The following is a 21,209-nucleotide window of genomic DNA, read 5'->3' as shown; positions in this document are numbered from 1 at the left end:
TTTATCTGTAAAGGAGTTATAATAACAGCATTTGTGAGGGCTATCCTGAGGATTTTATGAGGTAATGAATGTAATGAATCAGCAGGTTCTGGACTCAAAGCATGGTGGCTGTTATTTATTAGAATAGGTCATGGTGAAGAGCATCAGTTTTATGCTACTTGTGATAGGAAACAATAGGAAGGTGTTAAAATATGATATGTTTTATATTTTCAGAAGATCAACTCTGTGTTGAAGAAAATGGAGTATAGAATGGTAAGAGGCTACAGAGGGAAAACCACTGGAGGACTATTGTCCAGATAAAGGAAAATGATATATAATATGTGGATTTTTGCAGTGGAAATGGTGACAGATGAAAAAATTCAGGCTGTATAGGGGATGTCCCATCAAGTTGACTCTGATGGATTGGATGTGGGATGTGAGAGAAAAGAATCCAGGTTTTGAGCCTGAAAGTTGGGTGGATGGTAGTGTGATGGAGCAGATACTGTGGTGTGCTGCCCAAATCTTTCCCTTCTACATTCAGGAAAGGGACTCGTTCCTTTAGCCTCTGGGAATATTGGCTGCTGGTTTTTCATAGCCAAGTCCCTCACCAGAAATTGCTTTCTGGGGAAAGTTGCAGCCTTGTCCAAAGTTGAAATCCTCTTTAGAGACAGCCCCTACCCAAACAATGGTTGATAATGGCCTAAAAAGTCTTGGCCCCATTAGAATGTGGGACAAAATTCAGAACAATTCTAAAATGCCGCCCCAGCTACAGAGCTCCCTACAGACACATCTGAAGCCTTTTTGTGTAATGCAGCTCAGCTTCTCTCACTGCCCAATCTTTTTTTTTTCCCATTTAAAAAGAACTTTTTTATTTTGAAATAATTATAGATACACAGGCATTGCAAAGATAGTACGGAGAGGTTCCATGCATCTTTCACTCATTTCCTCTCAATGGTTACGTCTTATGGAATGATTAATATAATATCATAACCAGAAAAATCAATGTTGCTACAATGTGTGTATATTCTTGCGCTGTTTTTTCACAGACATAGCAATAGTAATGGGTAGATTCCTGTAACCACCACCACAATCAAGATATAGATTTATATCATCACCACAAAGATCTACTGGTGTCATCATTTTACCACTTTGAATGAATGTCGAAACCTTACCCCCTGTTATGGACTGAATGGTTGTGTCACCCCAAAATCCCTGGGTTGAAATCCGAATCCCCATCTCACTGCCCAATCTTGCTTCTTACTCCCTTATTGGTGTTATTCCAGAAAGTCCTCCCAATAACCTCCTTTACACAGATCTCTGCTTCAGAGTCAATTTTAAGGTATCTGACCTAAAACAATTTGGGTTTGTCATGGTCCTTACAAGCAAAATCTAAAATGGGATTTTGGACTGGATCACCTGTTGGCAGGCTGGAGATGAGAATCCTGACACTGATAGACACTGATAGCTAATGTGGCATGCTATAGTGGTGCAATAGTTAAAATTGTTATAGATGGTGACCTGGGATGAAATACTGGTGGAAGGAAATGCACTGCTGAGACACTAGATCAAGTAACTGAGAGGTTCAGGACTATGACTTTGGATGACCATTTCTCGAAACTCAGTTAACTGGACAAGTTAATGAAAGTTTGAGGTTGACCGATTACCAACTTAAAAAAAAACAAACATAAAAGCTAGGGGACATTTTTGGCAGAATGTAAAGAGATATTCATCAATCAAAGCTGAAGGGCAGAAAAGGTGAGTATTAAACCCATAATTAGAGTGGAAGATGGGCAGAGCCCCAGAGAAGATGGAATTCCCAACCACAGCAAATCCGGTCACCATAGTCCAGGCTCTGGTTGAAAAGGTGTAGGACCCTGAGAGGTAGGAGGGGACTATATGGGTTAATGTACTCAAAAATCAAACTCCCAGGTTTCCCTGCAGAAGTGGCTTCTCCTCACTGTTAAAAGTGTGTGCCCCCTCTTGCTTAATAATCACACAAAAGTATCTATCTTGCAAGGCAAGGGGGGAGGAGGAAGAAGGGGAGGGGGAGGGGGAGGATGAAGAAAGTAGTATATGCTGAAGGACCTCCAGGACCTAACCAGCACATCCCAACAGAAACAGAGAAAGTATATATAGGAATAGATTCTGAGAATGCTGGGATGGCAGGGGGCGAGGGGATAGGGAGTGGTGCAGAATATAAGGCCAGAAAAAGGAGAATTTATTGATAGGGAAGCACTATCCTGTGATAAGATTTAATACTATATCCATATTAGTCAGGGTTCAACAAGAAGCAGAACCAATAGAAATGTCTATCTACCACACACACACATATGTACATCTATATCTATATAAAGATATGGATACAGATATAGATATAGATACAGATATTTATGTCTTTTTAAATTTTTTTTTAAAGAATTGACTTACATAATGATGGGGGCTGGTTCCGTGTATTTGAATTCATAGGGCAGGCCATCAGGAAAGCAAGAGCAAGAGCAAAATGAAGCTCTAACCAGCACAGGCCCAAGCTGTCATCCATAATTACTTCCCTCTCTATGGGAGCTTCATCCATAATTACTTCTCTCTCTTTAAAGATCTGCTTTAAAGGTCTTCCAAATGAATAGCCTCCCTTACTTAAAGTCAACTGTTTAGAAACGTTAATTGTATCAGCAAATTTCCTTCACAGAAACACCCAGATTACTGTTAATTGAATAACTTGGGATTGTAGCATAACCAAGTCAACACATCAGAAAACTCATAACCAATCGTTTCTTAGCTATGACACCAAAAGCACAAGCAATAAAATAAAAAATTAGATAAATTTAACTTCATTAAAATGAATAACTATGCGCTTCATAGTTTTTTGATGATGCTGTCAAAAAAATGCAAAAGACAACCCTCAGAATGGAAGAAAATATTTGCAAATCATATATCTCAAAAGCAACTTGTATCCAGAATCTGTAAAGAATTCTTAAAACTTAACAGTAAAAGAAAACCCAGTCTAAAAGTGGGCAAAAGACCTGAATAGACATTATGAGTGTTTTGAGGATGATATACAAATATTGAAACAATTGTACACTATGCTTTGTTATCCATTAGTATCCTAGCTCATTGTCATCACTGTTTGCCTCATTGTAGTCTTTTGTTACAATGAGAAAAACTTTTACTTTCCCCTGCACACTTATTGCCTGTCCTTAGATTGTGATGGGTTCACCTTGCTCCCCACTCCAACAATCTCATCCAGAAGCATCAAAGCTCACCATGAAATTTTACTACTCTTCGATTAGCTAGCTAGGATGTTATACACTTTGGAAACCACCAGTGATAGAAATCTCAGCTCATCGGTATCTTGCAAACCTTGAATCTCATCTTGTTTCTGTGAAATCCTGCTCTCCCTACCCTTGTCAGAAATATACAAAACCCAGAAAGAACTCCAAATCACATTTCATGACACCTTCCTCTTCCCCTATGATTTTCTTTTCACCTATTCTGGTGAGAGTTTTTGTCTGTTGTACCCTGATCAATCAAGCTATTTCTCTAGTATACAAATATCTAAAAATGGAATAGTGACATGAAATCCTGAGGAAGAACAGACCTATAGATTTTAATATTGGGAGGTTTATATGTTAATGATGAGGTAGGAAAAATTGCTTTGATTTATGTTTATTTGCCTCATAGACTTTGTCAAAACATTAAATAATCAACAGTTTTAGGGAATTCCCTGGCAGTCCAGTGGTTAAGAACTCTGTGTTTTCACTGCCAAGGGCCCAGGTTTGATCCCTGGTCAGGGAACTTGAAATCCTACAAGTAAGCTGTGGGGCAAAAAAAAAAAAAAAAAAAAAAAAAAATTTGTTTATTGAGCACCTATTGTGTGTACTATAGTTGTAAGTGTTAGAGTCCTTGAGCTCATAAAATTTATTTACAGTTTAGTCAGAGAGACCAAAGTTTTATGAACAAAAGTAAATAAGTGTAGCCCCACATGTGGAAAATAAAATTATATCGAGTCAAAATGACAACTCACAGAATGGGAGAAAACACTTGCAAATAATGCAACCAACAAGGGATTGATCTCCAAAGTATACAAACGGCTCATGCAGCTCAATGTAAAACAACGACAACAAAAACAATAAAAAAAATGGACAGAAGATTTAAATAGACATTTCTCCAAAGAAGACACGCTGATAGCCAAAGAGCACATGAAAAGATGCTCAACATAGCTAATTATTAGAGAAATGCAAATCAAAACTACAATGAGGTATTGCCTCATACAGTCAGAATGGCCATCGTCAAAAAGTCTACAAACAATAAATGCTGGAGAGGGTGTGGAGAAAATGGAACCCTCCTACACTGTTGGTGGGAATGTTAACTGGTACAGCCACTATGGAGAACACTATGGAGGTTCCTTAAAAAACTAAAAATAGAGCTGCCATATGATCTAGCACTCCCAATCCTGGGCATATATCTAGAGAAAACCATAATTTGAAAATATACATACACCCCAATATTCACTGCAGCACTGTTTACAATAGCTAAGACATGGAAGCAACCTAAATGTCCATCGACAGATGAATGGATAAAGAAGATGTGGTACATATATACAATGGAGTATTACTGAGCCATAAAAAAGAATAAAGTAATGCCATTTGCAGCAACATGGATGGACCTAGAGATTATCATATTAAGTGAAGTAAGACAAATGCTGTATGATATCACTTATATGTGGAATCTAAAACAATGATACAAATGAACTTATTTACAAAAGAGAAACAGACTCACAGACTTCATAAAGAAACCTATGGCTACCAAAGGGAAAAGATGCGGGGGGGGGGGTGGATAAATTAGTAGTTTCAGATGAACATATACACACTACTATATGTAAAATATAAATAATCAAAAAGGACCTACTGTATACCACAGGGAGCTCCACTCAGTGTTCCATAATAACCTAAATGGGAAAAGAATCTGAAAAAGAATGGATATATGTGTGTGTATATCTGAATCACTTTGCTGTGCAACTGAAACTAACACAATATTGTAAATCAACTATACTCCAACATAAAATAAAATTTTTTTAAAAAAGCATCAGAAACACTGTGTTCTTGGTCTGTACTCCTTAGAAACTTAAGCAAGTCACATAATTCTTCTGTTTTCCTACACACTAAAATTAGAGATCATATCTACCCTGACTATCTCACAGAAGGAAATAAGATAATTTGTGTGAAATTTCTTTGAAATGTAAAGTACCATATAGGGTAAGGTATTAAGTTAAATAGCAGTACAATGCACCTTATCACAAAATGCCCATCCTTGAAAGAGACAAGTGTTTAGGAATTCAAGGTCAGAGAAGACTTCACAGAGGATGTGGGACTGCTGGAAATACATGGTATTTAGATGGGCAATAGTAGGGCATTGGACAGGGACAGGAGGTGGAGTAAAAACCTGATTTAGCAAATGCCCTCTTCCCACAGATATGCTCTTACTTAGCAGGGCAGAAGAATTGTGGAGAGAAGTAGTAGAAATAAAGGTTACAAAGGAGGATGAGGATCAAATGTGGATAGTAAAGTCATATAAGGGACACACACATAACATAGAAATATATATATGTATATATAACAGTACAAATATATATATATATGTAATAGTACAAACTTTAGAATGCACAAATAAGCAAAATGAGAAGAACCATTGTGCATAATCTTACCATGCAGAGTAAACCTCTGGTAATTTTGTCTTACATCCTTCTAGATGTGTTCCTTGTTTATGTAAAACACTTTCTCCATAATCTGTGATTTATTGTATCTTCAGCATGTTGTGGTATCTGGTAGATAGACAGTACACACAGAATAAATCTTTACTGAACTGAATGGAAGCTTTCTGACTTATTTCTGTATGAAGTTTGGTTACATGTTTTGATTTTTCTCTTTAAAATTGAAGTTTGAAATGATTGGGTTTTTCTCTTTGGGTTTATTTTGCTAAGCTAAAATCATTGAAGTAACATCTACTTTGCATTTTATCAACTCTCCTTCTGATTATATTGATGCTGTGGTTGAAATCCAGTCATTTGTATTGACTTTGAATAATTATATATTGTTCCATTCCAATTTCTTTAAAATACAGGTTGCTTCATGATTGATCTGGGGAATTAGGCAGCTACAGGTCAGTTCCTTATGTGGGTAGAAATCTAATGGGTTTTTTCTTACTTATTAAACAAACATGTAGTTAACATTTTTAGAAAATGTATAAAGTATAATAAAAAAGTTTAAATCTTTTATAATTATATAATCCAGAGATAACCATATTAACAGACATAAGTGGAATAAAATGCATTTTAGACTTGAAAAAGTATAGATTGATAGACACTGTGAAATATGTTTTCCTCTCAAGGTAGTAGCAGTATAGTCAATGGGTTCAGAATTAAAGCGTTAGGTTTAATTAATTATTATTATTTTTTTTTTTTGCGGTACGCGGGCCTCTCACTGTTGTGGCCTCTCCCGTTGCGGAGCACAGCCTCCGGATGCGCAGGCTCAGCGGCCATGGCTCACGGGCCCAGCCGCTCCGCGGCATGTGGGATCTTCCCAGACGGGGGCACGAACCCGTGTACCCTGCATCGGCAGGCAGACTCTAAACCACTGCGCCACCAGGGAAGCTCAGGTTTAATTAATTTATTCTCATATCTGGCATTCAGAGAGATATATATATGGTTGGTATCCCCACGTATCATAGATAGATATAGATATATAGATACAGATATGGATATAGATATCTATCTGTTTAACAAATTTAACAAATTCACTTCCTTTAGTCCCTCTGCAAGTGTACCAAACATGGGCTTCTGAAAGTCCCAGGTCTTTACCTATTTCTTTGACAGGTACATCCAGATTGCCATTATATTAGAAAATAATCAGAAAACAACTACCTCAAAAAGATAATAAATAAGAATGGCTTATTATTTTCACACTGTTTGAATTTCTTGAAGGCACCTGTGAAAAATGCAAAGATTTACCCACCCAAAATCTCCCTCTAATTTCAGATTATGAAGAGAGCTGAGAAACTGTACTTCTGGGACCTTTTGAAATCTCACCATTCAGGCAGCTGCCTCTTCTTTCAACCACAAAACTGACCACAACAAATGCATTCCATTTCAGACAGACTCCAAAATAATCAGGCATCCCTAGAACCAATTAAGAATCCTGCTTTCATTTTTACACTTTGCCAGAAACAATCCTATGGTGGCTCAAGGCACAGTTCCATGCGTATCACATTTCATAAATCTTTTTATATAGCTTAAATAAAATTTAAATGAATATGAGAGGCATTCTAGAAGGGGAAAGAAATAATAAAATATAAAAACAAAATTTTAGGAATATTTAGAGGGGGAAACAACTGTCCCAACTACCACGATTTCCTAATGAGATTAATAGGCCAATTGTGCACATATGTATGCAAGAGTACATGTAGATACGTAAGGGCAGGTGTCATACACATACACATAACAGCTTAAACTCTGTCCCATCACTAACTGATAGATTGGTCTCTTTTTCACACTGTGACTGTCTATTGTAGTCAATACTACTTTACTTTCCATGGCAATCAAAGTATGTATTACCTTGCCATCCTTGAAAAACGATAGGTCAGTGAAAATATTCCGAATTCACCACACTCTAAGGAAGCTCCAAATCCCTAAGAAAGGAAGACAGTATTAATAATAATGATAACTAGTGTCTTAATTGCATTGTGCTAAGTGTTTAATAGATGTTATCTCTTTTAATTCTCCCAGAAACACTATGCAGCAGATGATAATATCATCCTTACTTTACAGATGGCAAGACTAGGGACCAGACCTTTTAAGTAACATGGACAGGGTCACAAAGCTAGAAGTGGTGGAAATAAGACTGAAACCAAGCTTTTAAGTGCTATGCACAGTTGTCTCTGTTGAGAAGAGAAGGCAAACAAAATATCTATTATGGACTATTCCAGAGCAACATAGATGACCTCCACCTAAAAATAATCAAAATACTTTTAAAAATTCTTACAAAAAAAAAACCTACCTGTGTTATGATGAAAGTACTACATTTTGCTTACAGCCAGTGTATTAACTTTGCTAGCTAACTTCAAAAACTGGAGTTATACATGAGATATATGCTGACTGACTAGATCTCCAAATATTTTTGAATCAATGGTTTTCAAACTCAAAACCTTAAGGATTATGGCTCAGTAAGAAATTTCACTGTTTCTCCTTCCTTCTTTCCTTCAGCCAGCCAAAAAAAAAAAAAATTATAATTTTTCTTCTGTTTCTCTCCTTTATTGGAAGCACAGAGTCTTAACCACTGGACACCAGGGAAGTCCCAAAATTGTATTAAATGCCCTTTAAAGTCAGACACTGTTAATTACCTGGGCTGCTTCAATAAACAAATCAAGATCTCTGCTTTTAAGATTATAATCTAGTGGGAAAGACAAGAGAATAAAAAGCAATTTCAATTCTGTGTAAAAGGTATGATAAGCTCTAAGTATGGATAAATCAGCCTGATATTTAGGAGGGTGCCCCTGATCCAAGCTTTTTCTAGGGACCATAGAAGCATTTATGTTGAAGGTCATTTCTAACCTAAGAACCAAAGAAAATGACAAGTTAACTCATTGATGTGAAAATATAAGGACAGCTAAAGAAATCAGAGATGATATCTGTGACATAAAAATCAATTAGAAAAACCAAACTCGCAACGGAAAACCAGCTAAACACATAAACAGGCAGTCTTCAGAAAAAGAAATCGAAATAGACAATAAACATATAACAGAAATGCATACCCTGACTTATAATTAAAGAATGTAAACCAAAACAAATATACAACCGTATTTCACACATCAGATCAGCAAAATGTAGAGTGCAATGATAATGCTAGTAAGCTCATATACATTTTGCGGCCTCTCCCATTGCGGAGCACAGGCTCTGGACGCGCAGGCTCAGCGGCCACGGCTCACGGGCCCAGACACTCCACAGCATGTGGGATCTTCCCGGATCGGGGCACGAACCCGTGTCCCCTGCATCGGCAGGTGGACTCTCAACCACTGCGCCACCAGGGAAGCCCCAAGCTCATATATTTTGAGCAAGAATATGACACTGTAAGGAGTGCAACAAGGCAATAGTTATGAAACCTATAAATTAAAAATGAAGGTACCCTACCATCTCAGTCCTAAGAAATTAATGCCACTGCTACATTTATAAGAATTTGTTCAAATGTGTATTTTAAAATGTTCATTAAAACATGACTGTAATGGCTAAAGCTGAAAATAACAGAAGCAACTATCAATATAATTCTGGTTAAATAAGTGTTGGCAAGCCCACTTGTTATGCGCTGAGTGTGTCCTCCTCTAAAATTCACATATTGAAGCCCTAACACCCAGTACCTCAGAATATGACTGTAGGACCTTTTAAGAGGTAATTAATTTAAAATGGGGTCATTAGGGTGAGCCCTAATCCGATATAACTGGTGTCCTTATAAAGAGGAATTAGGACACAGACAACACAGAGAAACCACATGTGAAGACATAGCAAGAAGGTGGTTACCTGCAAGCCAAGGAAAGAGACCTCTGCCAACAGAGGTCAGAATTACCAAAACACATTGAAGGAAGGGCATTCATGGAGCTGGGGCTTAGAGCTCTGAGGAGGAAGCACCTCTGGGTTGATACTGGTGCTTCTAAGCTAGAAGGAAGAACCCTGTGGATCTGAGACACAGAACGAGGGCCAAATCACCCCTTAGGCAATGTGGGCACAGTGCCTAGGCCCAAAGTACTTTTAGGGGACCATGAGACTGTTTTGATTTGTTTTAAAATCAGAAGAATGAACTTTTAGGTCAATGAAAATGTTTTTATAAATAACATTAATGTATTTGCCTTTATACTAACACCATCAGAAACTATAATTTTAAAATTTTCTTACAGTAGAAGGAACCCACAAAGGCATAATGGTCCAGGGCCCACAGAAATTACAATGTGGTCCTTCCCAGATTTCTAAGAAGTGGCTGCCTGAGGTGGTACTTGTGTCTCTGAGGGGGTAGAAAGGAGTGAGTTGTGGGCGTGTTGGAAAACTGAAAATTGGAATCAACTGCTGCTACTGAAATTAACTGCTACCATCAAAAGAAAGAAGTGATGCTGGAGAGAGAGACGGAACAGAAAGAAAATAGGAAAATGGATTAAAGACCTAAATGTAAGGCCAGACACTATCAAACTCTTAGAGGAAAACATAGGCAGAACACTCTATGACATAAATCACAGCAAGGTCCTTTTTGACCCACCTCCTAGAGAAATGGAAATAAAAACAAAAATAAACAAATGGGACCTAATGAAACTTAAAAGCTTTTGCACAGCAAAGGAAACCATAAACAAGACCAAAAGACAACCCTCAGAATGGGAGAAAATATTTGCAAATGAAGCAACGGACAAAGGATTAATCTCCAAGCTTTACAAGCAGCTCATGCAGCTCAATATCAAAAAAACAAACAACCCAATCCAAAAATGGGGAGAAGACCTAAATGACATTTCTCCAAAGAAGATATACAGACTGCCAACAAACACATGAAAGAATGCTCAACATCATTAATCATTAGAGAAATGCAAATCAAAACTACAATGAGATATCATCTCACACCAGTCAGAATGGCCATCATCAAAAAATCTAGAAACAATACATGCTGGAGAGGGTGTGGAGAAAAGGGAACACTCTTGCACTGTTGGTGGGAATGTGAATTGGTACAGCCATTATGGAGAACAGTATGGAGGTTCCTTAAAAAACTACAAATAAAACTACCATATGAACTAGCAATCCCACTACTGGGCATATACCCTGAGAAAACCATAATTCAAAAAGAGTCATGTACCAAAATGTTCATTGCAGCTCTACTTACAATAGCCAGGACATGGAAGCAACCTAAGTGTCCATCATCGGATGAATGGATAAAGAAGATGTGGCACATATATACAATGGAATACTACCCAGCCATAAAAAGAAACGAAATTGAGATATTTGTAGTGAGGTGGATGAACCTAGAGTCTGTCATACAGAGTGAAGTAAGGCAGAAAGAGAAAAACAAATACTGTATGCTAACACATATATATGGAATCTAAGAAAAAAAAAAAGGTCATGAAGAACCTAGGGGCAAGACACGAATAAAGACACAGACCTACTAGAGAATGGACTTGAGGATATGGGGAGGGGGAAGGGTAAGCTGTGACAAAGTGAGAGCGTGGCATGAACATATATACACTATGAAACGTAAAATAGATAGCTAGTGGGAAGCAGCCGCATAGCACAGGGAGATCAGCTCTGTGCTTTGTGACCACCTAGAGGGGTGGGATAGGGAGGGTGGGAGGGAGGGAGACACAAGAGGTAAGAGATATGGGAACATATGTATATGTATAACTGATTCACTTTGTTATAAAGCAGAAACTAACACACCGTTGTAAAGCAATTATACTCCAATAAAGATGTTGAAAAAAAAAAAGAAAGAAAATAGGAATAGGAATAGAAGGGAACGGGAATAGAAAGAAAATAAGGAGGACACTCTTTGTCCTCCAGCCTTCTGTTCTCCTTCTACTACCCCTATTGGCAGAGATTAATGGGGAATCAGGGAAAGAGTTGGACAGCACATGGAAAGGAAAAACATGGTCTACAGAGTTCCAGTCCCAGCATCATAAAGGAGTATAGAAGTGTAGGTCTGAAACTGAGAGACAATAAATTACTGGCACATCCACATAATGGAGTAATATACAACTATTAACAAGAATTAGATGATTCTCTGTGTGTTAATACAAACAATATTCAAAATATACTATGACATATTAAATCTAAATGCACACTGGTAGTGAGTAAAATAGAATAATATATAATAATAAATATAGATATATAGATAGATAAATATTTCAAATCCTCACCCTGCAAGAAACTCAAAACTTTCAGTGGTGGTTAAATTTAGGGAGTTTTACTAGACTGAGGATGGTGGCTTTCATTTTTATTTGATTCTTTTTGTATCATGTGAAATTTTCTTAATTTGCATTTGTAGCTTTGTTAGTTTGCTTTAATATCAAAAGATGTTATTTGCATAGTTGGGTTATACCTCTTTCTATTTCCTTTTTAAATCATGTGCATTAAAAATTAATAACTGCTATTTAATGATGATAAAGTTCTAAAAAGCATTTTTTAGGAATCTTTCAAACAAGTACCTCTATTTGGTCTTCTCTTTGATTTCATCCCCCATCTGTCTCCTCATATTCCCCTCCAAAGAAATTGAACTCCTTTCAGTTTTTAAAACATGTCTCTATCTCCTCTTATCAGTCCCTTCTTTAGCTGACTCCAGCTATTCAAGTTAATACCACTTTCTCAGGAAATCTTCCATGATTTCTTGTTTAGTTCATTTGACCAATATGTGTTTTCAAAGTCCCTGAACTTTTTCTTGTAACATTTACTACACTTCTGTTTTGCTATCTGTTTAATAACAGTTTTCTTTATTAGACTATAAGAAGCACTGTGACAGCAGGGGCTGTACCTTCCTCGTTCACCTAGAAAATTGACTGGTTCTCAATAAATAATGGCGTGGGTTATGGATAGAAGAATGTAACCACCATATTATAGAGGTACATACTGATAAACTAAAATTACTTTATTAAAAGCATGAACTGAGCATGGATTAGTTTCTTTTTTGTTTTGTTTTAGAAAATTAAGATGGGGAATAGTATTTCATATTTTTAATCAGAGGTTTTTTATGACATTTTATTTACAAAACAACTCATACTTCGGGGCTCAGATAAAACAAAACATAAATTTTTTAATCCACGTAACTATTTCTAAATTTTAATGGGTATTTATGCTTGTGGGTTAACCTCAATGCATAAAACTACAACAATTTATTCATTGACTGGCCCTAATACATTCAGTTTAGCAATATAAAAGCTCTGGTACCTTTTAAAATTTAGATGGTCTTTTTGAAACAGTATGCAAATTAGTTCTCAATTATTTTAATATTATCAGTAATTTTTAAAATTTTTATTTTTCAATGTAATTTTTATTTTATATTGGGGGTATAGTTGATTTACAATGTTGTGTTAGTTTCAGGTGTACAGAAAAGTGATTCAGTTATTCATATACATATATCCATTCTTTTTCAGATTCTTTTCCCATATAGGTTATTACAAAATACTGAGTAGAATTCCCTGTGCTATACAATAGTTCCTTGCTGATTATCTCTTTTATATATAGTAGTGTGTATATGTTAATCCGAAACTCCTAATTTATCCCTCATCCCACCTTTCCCCTTTGGTAACCATAGGTTTGTTTTCGAAGTCTGTGAGTCTTTTTCTGTTTTGTAAATAAGTTCGTTTGTATCATCTTTTAGATTCCACATATAAGAGATATCATATGATATTTGTCTTTGTCTGACTTACTTCACTTAGTACAGTAATCCATGTCCATCCATGTTGCTGCAAATGGCATTATTTCATTCTTTTAAAAAATGGCTGAGTAATAGTCCATTGTATATATGTACCACATCTTCTTTATCCATTCATCTGTCAATGGTTATTTAGGTTGCTTCCATGTCTTAGCTATTGTAGATAGTGTGCTGCAATGAAAATTGGGGTGCATGTATCTTTTGAATTATGGTTTTCTCTGGATATATGCCCCAGAGTGAGATTGCTGGATCATATGGTAGTTCTATTTTTAGTTTTTTAACTTAAACTCCATACTGTTCTCCACAGTGGCTGTATCAATTTACATTCCCACCAACAGTGTAGGGGGGCTCCCTTTTCTCCACACCCTCTCCAGCATTTATTCTTTGTAGATTTTTTGATGATGGCCATTCTGACCTGTGTGAGGTGATACCACATTGTAGTTTTGATTTGCATTTCTCTAATGATTAGTGACGTTGAGCATCTTTTCATGTGCTTTTTGGCCATCTGCATTTGTCTTTGGAGAAATTTCTATTTAGATTTCTGCCTATTTTTTGATTGCATTGTTTGTTTTTATTGATATTGAGGTGCATGAGCTGTTTGTATATTTTGGAGGTTAATCCCTTGTCAGTCTCTTTGTCTGCAAATATTTTCTCCCAGTCTATGAGTTGTCTTTTCATTTTGTTTATGGTTTCCTTTAGCTGTGCAACAGCTTTTAAGTTTAATTAGGTCCTATTTGTTTATTTTTGTTTTTATTTTCATTACTCTAGGAGGTGGATCCAAAAAGATATTGCTGTGATTTATGTCATAGAGTGTTCTGCCTATGTTTTCCTGTATGAGTTTTAGAGTATCCGGTCTTACATTTAAGTCTTTATTATATTGAGGTAGGTTCTCTCTATGCCCACTTTCTGGAGAGTTTTTATCATAAATGGGTGCTGAATTTTGTCAAAAGGTTTTTCTGCATCTACTGAGATAATCTTATGGTTTTATTCAATGTTTTACTGTGGTGTATCACACTGATTGATTTGTGGATACTGAAAAATCCTTGCATCCCTGGGATAAATTCCACTGGATCATGATGTATGATCCTTTTAATGGATTATTGGATTTGGTGTGCTAGTATTTTGTTGAGGATTTTGTATCTATATTCATCAGTGATATTAGCCTATAATTTCCTTTTTTGTGGCATCTTTGTCTGGTTTTGTTATCAGGGTATTGGTGGCCTTGTAGAATGAGATTGGGAGTGTTCCTTCCTCTGCAATTTTTTGGAACAGTTTGAGGAGAGGTGTTAACTCTTCTCTAAATGTTTGATAGAATTCACCTGTGAAGCCATCTTGTCCTGGACTTTTGTCTGTTGGAAGTTTTTAAATCACAGCTTCAATTTAAGTACTGTGATTGGTCTGTTCATATTTTCTATTTCTTCCTGGTTCAGTCTTGGAAGATTGTACCTTTCTAAGAATTTATCCATTTCTTTTCTTTCTTTTTTTTTTTTTTTGGTTGTGTTGGGTCTTAGTTGTGGCACATGTGATCCCTTCATTGAGGCATGTGGGATATTTTGTTGTGGCTGTGGGCGTCTCTCTAGTTGTGGTGCATGGGCTTCTCTCTAGTTGTGGCATCCGGGCTTCTCTCTAGTCATGGTGTGCAGGTTTTTCTCTCTTTAGTTATGGTGCATGGGCTCCAGGGCGCATGGGCTCTGCAGTTTGTGGCATGCAGGCTCTCTCATTGAGGCACTTGAGCTCTACTTCTGGCACACAGGCTTAGTTGCCCCACTGCATGTGGGATCTTAGTTCCCCGACCAGGGATCACACCTGTGTCCCCTGCATTGGAAGGCAGATTCTTTACCACTGGACCACCAGGGAAGTCCTTGTCTATTTCTTCTAGGTTTTCCATTTTATTGTCATACGGCTGCTTGTCGTAGTCTCTTATGATCCTTTGTATTTCTGTGGTGTCCATTGTAACTTCCCCTTTTTCATTTCTAATATTATTGATTTGAGCCCTTTCCTTTTTCCTTGATGAGTCCAGCTAAAGGTTTATAAATTTTGTTTATCTTTTCAAAGAATCAACTTTTAGTTTCATTGATCTTTTCTTTTGTTTTCTTCGTCTCTAGTTCATTTATTTCTGCTCTGATCTTTATGATTTCTTTCCTTCTACTAACTTTGAATTTTGTTTCTTTTTCTTTCTCTAGTTGCTTTAGGTGTAAGATTAGGTGGTTTGAGATTTTTTTGTTTGTTTCCTGAGGTAAGACTGCATTGCTATAAAATTCCCTCTTTAGAACTGCTTTTGCTACTTCCCAAAGGTTTTGGATTGTTGTATTTTTGTTTTCATTTGACTCTAAGTATTTTTTATTTCCTCTCTGATTTCTTCTGTGATCCATTGGTTGTTTAGTAACATATTGTTTAGCTTCCACATGTTTGTGTTTTTTACAGTTTTTTTTTCATGTAGTTGATATCTAACCTCATGGCATTGTGGTAAAAAAAAGAGGCTTAATATGATTTCAATTTTCTTAAATTTACTGAGGTTTGCTTTGTGGCCCAGCATGTGACCTATCCTGGAGAATGTTCCACTTGCACTTGAGAAGAATGTGTATTCTGCTGCTTTTGGATGGAACGTTCTATAAATATCAGTGAAGTTCATCTGGTCTAATGTGTCATTTAAAGTCTGTGTTTCCTTATTGATTTTCATTTTGGATGATCTGTCCATTGATGTAAGTGGGTGTTAAAGTCCCCCACTATTATTGTGTTACTACCAATTTCTCCATTTATAGCTGTTAGCATTTGCCTTATGTATTGATGTGCTCCTGTGTTGGGTGCATACATATTTACGATTGTTATATCTTCTTGGATTGATCCCTTGATCATTATGTAGTGTCCTTCTTTGTCTCTTGCCACAGTCTTTATTTTGAAGTCAATTTTGTCTGATGTGAGTATTGCTGTTTCAGCTTTCTTTTGATTTCCATTTGCATGCACTACCTCTTTCCAACCCTTCACTTTCAGTCCGTATGTGTCCCCAGATCTGAAGTGGGTCTCTTGTAGACAGCATATATATGGGTCTTGTTCTTGTATCCATTCAGCCAGTCTATGTCTTTTGGTTGGAGCATTTAATCCATTTACATTTAAGGAAATTATCAATATGTATGCTCTTATTGCCATTTTGTTAATTGTTTCGGATTTGTGTTGGTTGGTCTTTTTCCTTCTCTTCTTCTTTTGTTCTCTTCTCTTGTGATTTGATGACTATCTTTAGAGTCTGTTTGAATTGTTTTTTCTTTTGTGTGTATCTATTGAAGATTTTTAGTTTGTGGTTCCCAGGAGGTTTCAATACAGCAGTCTCTCTCTCTCTCTATACACACACACACACACACACACACACACACACACACACACACAAAACTGTTTTAAGTTGCTGGTCTCTTAATTTTAAATGTGTTTCCAATAACCTGCATTTGTACTCTCCTCTCCTCATGATTGCTAGTTTTGTTATCGTATTTGTGTGTGGATGGTTCTCTACCTTTACTCTATATTTGCCCTTATTGGTGAGCTTTCCTATCCATAATTTTCTTGTTTCTAGTTGTGGTCTTTTCTTTTCCACCTAGATAAGTTCCTTTGGCATATGTTGTAAAGCTGGTTTAGTGGTGCTGAATTCTGTTAGCTTTTGCTTATGTCAAATTTTGGTTTCTCCATCAAAGCTGAACGATAGCCTTGCTGGGTAAAGTATTCTTGGTTGTAGAATTCTTGTTTCATCACTTTAAATATATCATTCCACTCCCTTCTGGCCTGCAAAGTTTCTGCTGAAAAATCAGCTGATAACTATATGAGGATTCCCTTGTATGTTATTTGTTCGTTTTCCCTTGTTGCTTTAAATATTTTCTCTTTGTCTTTAGTTTTTGTCAATTTGATTAAATGTGTCTTGCTGTGTTCTTCCTTGGGTTTATCCGGTATGGGACTCTCTGTGCTTCCTGGACTTGTGTGTGTGCTTCCTTTCCCATGTTAGGGAAGTTTTCAGCTATTCTCTCTTCAAATATTTTCTCAGGCCCTTTCTCTCTCTCTTCTCCTTCTGGGACCCCTATAATTACAAATGTTGGTGAGTTTAATGTTGTCCCAGAGGTCTCTGGGTCTGTCCTCGTTTCTTTTCACTCTTTTTTTCTTTTTTCTGTTCCACAGCAGTGATCTCCACCAAGCTTTCTTCCAGCTCACTTATTCGTTTTTCTGCCTTATTTATTCTGCTATTGATTCCTTCTAGTGTATTTTTCATTTCAGTTATTATATTGTTCATCTCTGTTTTTTTGTTCTTTAAATTTTCTAGCTCTTTGTTAAACATTTCTTGTGTCTTCTCAGTCTGTGCCTCCATTCTTTTTCTGAGATCTCGGATCATCTTTACTACCATTACTCTGAATTTTCTTTAGATTGCTTATCTCCACTTCACTTAGTTGTTCTTCTGGGATTTTATCTTGTTCCTTTGTCTGGAATATACTTCTCTGCTGTCTCATTTTGTCCAACTTCCTGTGTTTGTGGTCTTTGTTTCTCAGGCTGCAGGTTTGTAGTTCCTCTTGCTTCTTGTGTCTGCCCCCTGGTGGGTGAGGTCCAGGGGTTAGTGCAGGCTTCCTGGTGGGAGGGAATGGTGCCTGCCCACTGGTGGGTGGAGCTGGGTCTTGTCCCTCTGGTGGGTAAGGCCATGTCCAGGGGTGTGTTTAGAGGTGGCTGTGCACTCAGGATGACTTTAAGCAGCCTGTCTCTTGATGGGTCGGGCTGTGTTTCCACCCTGTTGATTGTTTGGCCTGAGGCATCCCAACACTGGAGCCCATAGGCTGTTGGGTGAAACCAGGTGTCTGTGCCAAAATGGCGACCTGCAGGAGCACTCACACTGATGCATATTCCCTGGAGCCTTTGCCACCAGTGTCCTTGCACCCACAGTGAGCCTTAGCCAACCCCCACCTCCCCAGGATACTCTCCAAGACAAGCAGGCAAGTCTGGCCCAGGATTCTATCAAGTCACTGCTTTGCCGTGGGTCCCAGTACATGTGAAACCTTGTGTGTGCCCTCCAAGAGTAGAGTCTCTGTTTCCCCCAGTCCTGTGGAGCTCCTGCACTCAGGCCCTGCTGGCCTTCAAAGCCAAATACTCTGAGGTCTCCTCCTCCCAGTGCCAGACCCTCAGGATGGGGAGCCTGACTTGGGGCTCAGAACTCTCACTCCTATGGGAGAATCTCTGTGATGTAATTATTTTCCAGTTTGTGGGTCATCCACCCAGTGAGTATGGGATCTGATTATCTCATGAAAACACCCCTCCTACCATCTCATTGTGACTTCTTTGTCTTTGGATGTGGAATATATTTTTTGGTAGGTTCTGGTCTTTTTTGTCAATGGTTGTTCAGCTGTTAGTTGTGATTTTGGTGTTTTTGTATCAGGTCCTTCTATTTTGCCGTCTTGTCTCCTCCCTTCCAAGAATATTATATTTTAAATTACCTTTTAGCAGAGATGTAACCAAACACAAGTTCACATGCCCAACGCACAGTGAGGCCAAACAATTCCGAAACATTTGTGTTTGGAGCAAGAAAGCAATTACCAGTAAATTAAAAAATGCTTACAATTTGTTGGGATTCTTATTCATATCTCTCTATCCTTCTAAGATTTCAGGAGGCCTATTGATGCCCAATAATGGTTTAAATCAGAGATAAGGCAAAGTAAGATGTTTATTATATGAGTCCAATCAGAAAATAGAAATCACACAATAATTTGAACAGAGAAATTTAAAATAAAGAATTATTAACGGGAGATTAGAGTAAGTAATTATCTAGGTAGAGTTAAAGAGAAATATAAAGAATAAAGGAATAACAGATACAGGTAATAGCCAGTACTCTTAGTCCTAGGGCTGAGATAGAATGACAAAGGGGTGCCTGCCTGAGTGATCCCACGCCTGACTGACTACAGGTGAGATCAAGACCTTTCTGGAATGGACACAGCCAGGGGTCTCTGGATGGTGGGAAACTTGCTGGTGGACCTTCCTGGAAACCTGCCCTCTGAATGGTAGGGGAAGCTATCCTCAGGGAGGTGCTGCATTTTAGAACTTGACATGAAGTCACATAAGAGTTAATCAGTGAATGGATAACTTTATTAACAATCGTGTGATGATTTAAATGACAAAAAATAATATATGTGAATGTCAGTAATCACAATTAAAAGTGTGCTACATTTACTAAGCATTAGCATGACTTGCATGTCTACCATGTAGTAATTGACCTAATTCATCATCTCATTTTGACTTGACACTCAGGTTCTAACCTCTGCAAATTTTCACTCTAAGCATAAGATGCAGAGCCAGATTGGCAAAGAGTGATGTCAGAGTTCACTATCTAGGGCCTCTTAGCCTTGTTCAATCGGCATTTACCCCTGGACCCAGCCTGACACCCCTAAAATCATTATATAAGGTTATATTCCATCAGTGCTCCCATAATCCCAGGGCAAGAGAGGTCCCTATTAAAACTGGGGACAAATGCTTGGTGTGTTTGAGCTAATTAGGTACTGACTTTTAGCCTATGACAATTGACCATCATAATGTACCTATTGGAATGCCCTGAGCACAACATTTTAGAGGAAGCCAGGGTAAATTGGATTCTTAATGGTGCATTTAACAGAAGTCAGTCAATAAAGGTTAACATAATCTCAGTATGCACTTTTAAATTGCAAACAGTTTTAGAGTGACCATTTCTATAACAGACTGGACTGACATGCCACACAATGGGCTTTTGGCCTTCCTAAGATGGGCCTGCTTTGGTTTTGGTCCTGAATACAGCATTAGTTAAAAATGCATTCAGTTCAGAATAGAATAGCATTTTTTTGTGGAGAGCTGCCTTATTGTTTGATTCAAACAAAGAACCTTTTATCTGGTGAGTGACTTGTCATCTTATGTCGATGTAAGCTATGTAAAGAATGACTTTTCATTAAAGCAAGTTTAGCGTATTTGCAATTGTCTTGGTCAGATGGGAAAGTTCTGGCTGAAATAGTGAATTATATCCTGCGGTTTATGCAATCCACAAATTGATTCTGTGTGGTAACACAAAAATAATAATAATAATGAAGTTTTTTTCTTTTGGCTCCGCAGAAAAACTCTGTCAAGCAGCAATTTTTGGACACACCAAAGAAAATCCATTAATTGTACAAGTGGCAGAATTTACCAAGTTTTATGGAGACTGTATACATGTACAGTCTCAAATTCCTGAATTTGGCTCACTCTGGATTAAAAATAGCATTGTTACTTCATCCAGCTTTTTGCACTTTCCTATAAACTATTATATATAATCCCCATTAAACCTTCCAGTGCTGCTTCCATCACCCCACTCTGAACATCCTCCTTGCAAATAAACTGTATACCATTTCCCCATGCTCCAAGCTATCTTGTACGCACAGTTCTTATGTTGCCTAAGTCTCTCCTGTCTACTACTAACAACATATCATTCTTTTGGCCGAGAACTTCTAAGCTGAACAAATAAAATGGAGAAGGTCTGGCATATTGTAGTACAGCCCTGTGGACAAAAGCTATAACCTTCCCAAGCACAGTAGTAATACCCTTCCTTGACCATTTGAGAATCCTACAAAATTCTCAGTATTTCTTGTCCTATATGTGCTCCTTCATCATTGATGATATTGAGGAACGAGGGAAGCTGTTACAAAGATCACTCCAATTTGACCAGTGTTACCATTTTGTATCATTCTAACTTGCCAAGCAGTCCCCCTAAGGGCCATGGGGATGTGGAGAGGACCCACCAGAACCATCTTGAAAACGTGTATCTCCTTTATCATCAGCCTC

This window comes from Globicephala melas, chromosome 7, assembly GCF_963455315.2.
Source record: "Globicephala melas chromosome 7, mGloMel1.2, whole genome shotgun sequence".
NCBI classification, from domain to species: Eukaryota; Metazoa; Chordata; class Mammalia; order Artiodactyla; family Delphinidae; genus Globicephala; species Globicephala melas.
This window is presented reverse-complemented; position numbering follows the sequence as displayed.